Source organism: Echinops telfairi, unplaced genomic scaffold (assembly GCF_000313985.2).
Source record: "Echinops telfairi isolate 266 unplaced genomic scaffold, ASM31398v2 ScPeMD7_7469;HRSCAF=8507_1, whole genome shotgun sequence".
Classification (NCBI taxonomy): Eukaryota; Metazoa; Chordata; class Mammalia; order Afrosoricida; family Tenrecidae; genus Echinops; species Echinops telfairi.
The window spans coordinates 123926153-123932211 of NW_022111373.1; the positions used below are offsets into that span (position 1 = coordinate 123926153).

Sequence of the window (6059 nt, forward strand, 5' to 3'; positions counted from 1 at the left end):
GTGTGTGTGTGTGTGTGTGTGTGTGTGTGTGTGTGTGTGTGAGAGAGAGAGAGAGAGAGAGAGAGAGAGAGAGAGAGAGAGTGCAAAGCTGGAACAGAGTAGCTTTTCCTGGTTTATACAGCAGAGCTAACACTGCTAACAGCCTGATAATAAAATTGACCCACTGCTTCCCGTATTACATGTCATACTCATAGATTTTCTAAGATAATTCTTAAAATCCATGGAGAATAGATAAAAACTTAAAAACTCCTAATTTCATACTGCAGAGCAATTTAACTTAAGACATTTCCCTCTAATGAGAGAAATATGAAATGCACACCTGCCTTGTGCATTACCAGGAAAGTAGACATCACACTGATGTAGAATGCTGGTGCTGTCTGACAATTAAGATGAGCCTGAAGGCTGGAGGGTGAACACAATCACACTTTGCCTTTCTGTTACGCCTCTGGTGGAGAGTGAGAGGAACTGACCGAAGAATGCTTCACAGAGTTTCACTTGTAAAGTGCGTGGTCCTTGTTCTAGAGCCAAAGACAGGAGTCTCTAAAGTGAAATCAGAATCGGTCTGCTGCTCGGCTGGCCACCACATGGATGTTGCCATAAACCTTCCCAGAATCAGGTTGAAAAGGCAGTTCTTGCCATTGGGACGTTTTGTTAAGAGCCAAGAATGTGAAATTTCTCATCAGCCAGGACAATCAGTGTCCAGGTCACGATCTCCATGGTGAATTTGGTTTTCCCTCCTTTGCCAGCGATCCATCTGGTTGCTGTCAAGAGGTCATCTCTCTAATGGTCTAACATCTGTAACTTCAAAGGACTCCAGGAAGAGGTCTTCAGGCCTGAAATCCCAGAATACAGGCTTTCACGAAGTCGGCGGCTTTTGCCAGGGCACCAAACATCCTTGGTTTCTTTACAAGTTCTGATCTCCACGTTCCCCAATCTCAACTGAACACATTTCTGAAGTCCCAAATGCCCAACAACACGAGTGAATTTCTTCATACTTTCAATGGTTTGTATCTGTTCTCTGGGGCTTGGATGTTCCTTATTTCGTCTTTTCCACCCAAGAGGCATCCAGCGAGATGGCTGTAAAGACTGGCCTCTTCCCAGTCTGGGCCCTCCATTGCTTCGCCCATGGCCTCCCTTGCGGGTGACTGGAGGGAAGCCGTCCTTGACCTTGGTGCTCTGTGCCTCCATCTCGCTTTCCATCCTTAGTGGTTTCCAGTATGGCTGGTGCTTCCGCCTCCAATGGGTGAAACTCACTCTATACATAAGTAAGTAAAGTTTGGCCCAGCCAAAGCCCATCTCTAGGCCACTGGACCTCCCCTTACCAAATGGTCATGGGGAGAAGATGAGCCAGTCAGGGTGCGGTGTAGCAACGATGAAAAATACAACTTTCCTCTAGATCTTAAATGTTTCCTCCTCCTCACTATCATGATCCCAATTCTACCTTACAAATCCGGCTAGACCAGAGGATGCACACTGGTACAGATAGGAACTGGAAACACAGGGAATCTAGGATGGATGATCCCTTCAGGACCAGTGGTGAGAGTGGCGATAACGGGAGGGTGGAGTGGAAAGGGGGAACCGGTTATAAGGATCTACATATAATCTCCTCCCTAGGGGATGGGCAACAGAAAAGTGCATGGAGATGTTGGACAGTGTATGATATGACAAAATAATAATTTATAAATCATCAAGGGTTCATGAGGGTCTGGGGAGTGGGGAAGGAGGGGGGAAATGAGAAACTGATGCCAAGGGCTTAAGTGGAGAGTTAATGTTTTGAGAATAATGAGGGCAACGAATGTACAAATATACTTTACACTATTGATGTATGTATGGATTGTGATAAGAGTTGTATCAACCCCAAATAAATTGATTTAAAATAAAACAAACAAGTACAGTTCGATGGAGTCTCAGGGCTCAGTGTCTCCATCTTCTAGTATCAGATGATATATTCTCATCCCAAGTTTTAAAGTCCCATTTCTTCCTAATCAGTGCTGACATTTTAATATCAAACACTTTTCCAGGTTGAGAATTAAGGTGATGCTGTAATGCAGCTGTTAGGTTTCTGGATTGGGGTTACCTCAGGTCTTTGTTTCATGATGCTGAAAGGATTCATGCAGCAGAAGCGTTTTGTAATCCAAGTGAGTTTTTGTGCAAGAAAGGTAAAGGTTCAAATATTACTGTCTCATTTGCTTACACACTGTTTCTACAAAGTGTGCCAGGCTGTGTGGAAGCCTCACTAGGGTTTACAACTGGACATGAACAACCATGTGCAAAGAATACAGGAATGCAGAGCATGAAATCTCCTTGTGCTGAACTGGGGAACTCCCAGAGGTTAAGAGAGGGTGTGGGCCGAGCAGTCCCTAAGCGAACATGCATGCCAACATGGGATGGACTCCCACCCTTAGGTTACAGCATGCACCAGAGGAAAAGAGGCTGGCAGCTGGCCAAGAGCATGTGGGCCATGAGTAGGTCTGCAGAGGGCCCTGATAGGGGCACACAGATGTGTGTCCACCCACAGGTGGAAGAAACTCCCTGCCTCCACCCCCCACAGCTGAACAGGAGCAGAATAAATGAGGCCCATTGTGGGCCAAAGGGCTGCCGGGCTTGCATGCCTGGCTCTTATTTTCTCCCACTCCCCTAGCTGTGGGAGGAGTAGCTGAGGACATCGGCCAATATTACTGACTGTGTTTGAGCACACCTGTGTGATGTCATGGGCCTCAGTTGTGGCTAGGTTTGCATTCGCCTGCGCTTAGTGGATTCTAGTCTGTACATGCCCAGTTCTGGACTTCCCCATAGGTGTCAAATTAGTGTGCCTCCCTGGAACTTCTCTGTTATGGCCCTGTGCAGGCATTGGGGAGAAAACCCCCTTTGTCTCTAATCAAGTGACCTAATATAGCTACTTGTATGATAAGACTCTGGGATTGGTTTTCAGCAATGACAGCTCTATTACTAGAAGAGATGAGGCTTTCTTTCATGGCACAAGTAGAAGCTTTGTGGTCACTTATTAAGCAGTTTAATGTGACTTTTGAAGCCCTTGTAGGGTAATAGTTACACACTGGACTGTGATCCACAAGGTCAGCCACCAGCACTCTGCAAGAGAAAGAAGGTGCTCCCATAATGAGTTATAATTTCTGAAACTCAAAGGGAAATTTCTGCCCTGTGCTGATCAGGTTACTCTGAGTCTGTAAACTCAATGGCAGTGAGTTTCTCTGTTTGTCTTTCAGTCTGTAGCTCTGAAAGTTTCTGTTTTCGCTATTCATTTATCTTAAGATTCACCAACCTACCAGCTTCCCTAAGTGAGGGAGACTTGAAAACTCTCTGGTGAAGATTAAATATTACAGTCTTCAGTATGATTTGCAACTCGATGTAAAGAAAACAAAAATCCTCACAACTGAACCAAAAGACTGCATCACGAAAAAAGGAGAAAAGTTGGACGTTGCCAAGGATTTTGTCTTCCTTGGATCCATAATCAGTGCTTACGGAAGCTGCGGTCAGGAGTTCAAACCGTTCACTGAATTGGGTAAACCTAGTGCACAAGACCCCCTTTCAAGTATTGAAAAGCAAGGATGTTACATTGAGGACTAAGGTGGACCTGATCCAAGACATGATATCTTTGATGGCCTTATTACATGTGAAAACTGGCCACAGAATAAGGAAGAATCAATGCATTTGAATGATGATGTTTGTGAAAAATATTGAAAGCATCATGATTGCCCAAAACCAAACAAATTCATCTTGGAAGGAATACAGCCAGAATGATCCCTCGAGAAGGATGGCAAGACTTCATCGCATGTACTTTGTACACGTTGTCAGGAGAGCCCTGTCCTTGGGGCAGGACATCACACTTGCCAAAGTATAGAAACCATGACAATAAAGAAGACCCTTGACGATATAGACTGACCCAGCGGCTACAACAATGGGCTTAAACAGAAGAACAATTGTGTGGCTGGCTAAGAACTGTGTGGTGTGTTGTTCTGTTGTTCATAGGGTAGCTATGAGTCAAAAGGCACTCATTAGCATCTAGAAGCAACAATGCCACACTGATAAAGGCAACAATTAGGCTGAATCTCAAAACACATATGTTGCTCAAAAGAAACTCATCAAAAATCATTTAAAAGATCAAGATTACTTTTAATCTCCAGAATAGAAATGTTGATGACTAGAATACATTTTTGAACAATTCTCTGGGGAAAAAGCTGCCTACATTGGATTACGGAGGAGATGGAAGGAAGATTACAAGGGTACCAGGGAGCTTTTGAGGGTGATAAATAAGTTTGCTTCTAGGTAGACAGATCTGCTACAAGGAGGAAAGGAAGCAATGGAAGGAATTCCTATCACAATGAGTGGGGAAGACATTTTTCTACCAATGAATTCTTTGCATAAAAAGAGGTGGAGGCAGAAAATATACATTTCCTTGTCAATAGCTCCTGGCACACAAGGAAGTAGAGAGCAAAGACAGGGCTTGGGTGGGCACGGGCCCCACGCCTACCCATGACTCATTCAAACCTTGAGGCAGCAGGGAAGCTTCAGCCACATGTACATAGAGTATGTGCTCAACATTTGTAGGGGTTACAAACCAAACAGCCAATCTATAAAAGAAAGTCCTCAATCTATTTTATGACAATCTTAATTTCCCATATAGGGTCATGCTCTTGGACTAATTGAGGTGCTCATCTACACAATCATATGAGAAATATTCCTTTAATAACCTCACTCGTTTCTATCAAACCTTCTTCCTCTCTCTCCTGAAGACATTATTGGGAACATGACAAGGAAAGAGAGAGGAGAAGCCGTTCACCACCAGTAACATCCCCATCTGGATAGTTAGGATGATTTAGGGGGTGTTTATGTTTTGAAGCTTTTCAAATTATGGAGTTTAAACATGTTGTTTCATTTTCTGTTAATGATACATCTACCAAGTTGTTAGAATATGTACATATTTTAAATACTTTTTTAGATAAATGCCCACCTCTAATTTTCATGTCATGTTAAAATTACCTCAAAAGTTTTTTTAAAATATGAGAATAAATGAAGAAAGAATTATTACTAATCACTGAAACTTGTAGTAAACAAATATATTAAAGTGGGATGACTTTGTTTCTCAAAATAGCCTACGTTGCTCTGCTCTCTTCCTCAGGAATTGGCCCTCTTTGAGACAAACCTTTCAAAAGAGAAGTTCTGGTTTCCTCAAGGGACCCAAACCGTGTTCCCCTTGAGTGCTCTTTGATGGGATTAAAAGTCTGAAGGTATAAGAGAGGGAAAAGATGAGGTGGTTGGGGAAATGAAGTAAGGTTTCCCAGCAACCTTTGCTACCTTTGAAGCATTAGGAGGTGTACTGTTGTGAGGGGTGGAATTCTCAGTGCATATTTTCTGGCCTTTTCCTCAATGATACAATTTTATATTTTCTTAAACTTCTTTATAATCAACCCCTTCAAAATTTTCATAATCATCCTCTGTCCTTTGAACACATCCAACAGGGGGTTCCCCAAGGCCTCGGGAACCACCATACCTTCTTTTTGAAACCAAAAAATGTTGTCATAAATTTCTAGGCTGACCTCCACTTTGAATTTAACTGGCCAAGTACATTCCCTCAGAAGCCACTATTCTGATTAGACAATTTTTGAAACACCCTATAGAGACTGCTATTCACAAGGATTCCAGGGGCTAATTCTTTAGAAGTGGACAACCTATTCCTTCTCCCTGGGATCTGCAGTATGGATGGCATTTAATTGTAATGAAAACAAAACCCATCCAAGCTGAACCAACCAATAGACAAAATTCAAACCAAACAGCTATTGTGGCTATTTTAACTTGAAGCATTCCTATAGGACAGAGTAGAGCTTTCTCTTTTGGTTCCTGAGGTTATAAATCTTTACAGAAGCAGAAATCTCCCCTTTTCTCCCATAGAGCAGCTAATGGTTTTGACTGGTGAACTTGAGGTTAGCAGCCCAACTCATAATCTACTGTATACACCAGAACGCCTGGAGAAAAGATTGAGATGGTCAAGTGTGGGGCACCAGCCTCTACAACCAAATAGGTTCTAAGGGGCGGTTGTGTAA

At 43.0% G+C, this 6059-nt stretch overlaps 1 pseudogene; it reads right to left on the reverse strand.

Moving 5' to 3' along the window:
* Positions 1-551: 551 nt before the first annotated feature.
* Positions 552-1200, reverse strand: LOC115873759 (annotated as a pseudogene).
* Positions 1201-6059: the final 4859 nt, after the last annotated feature.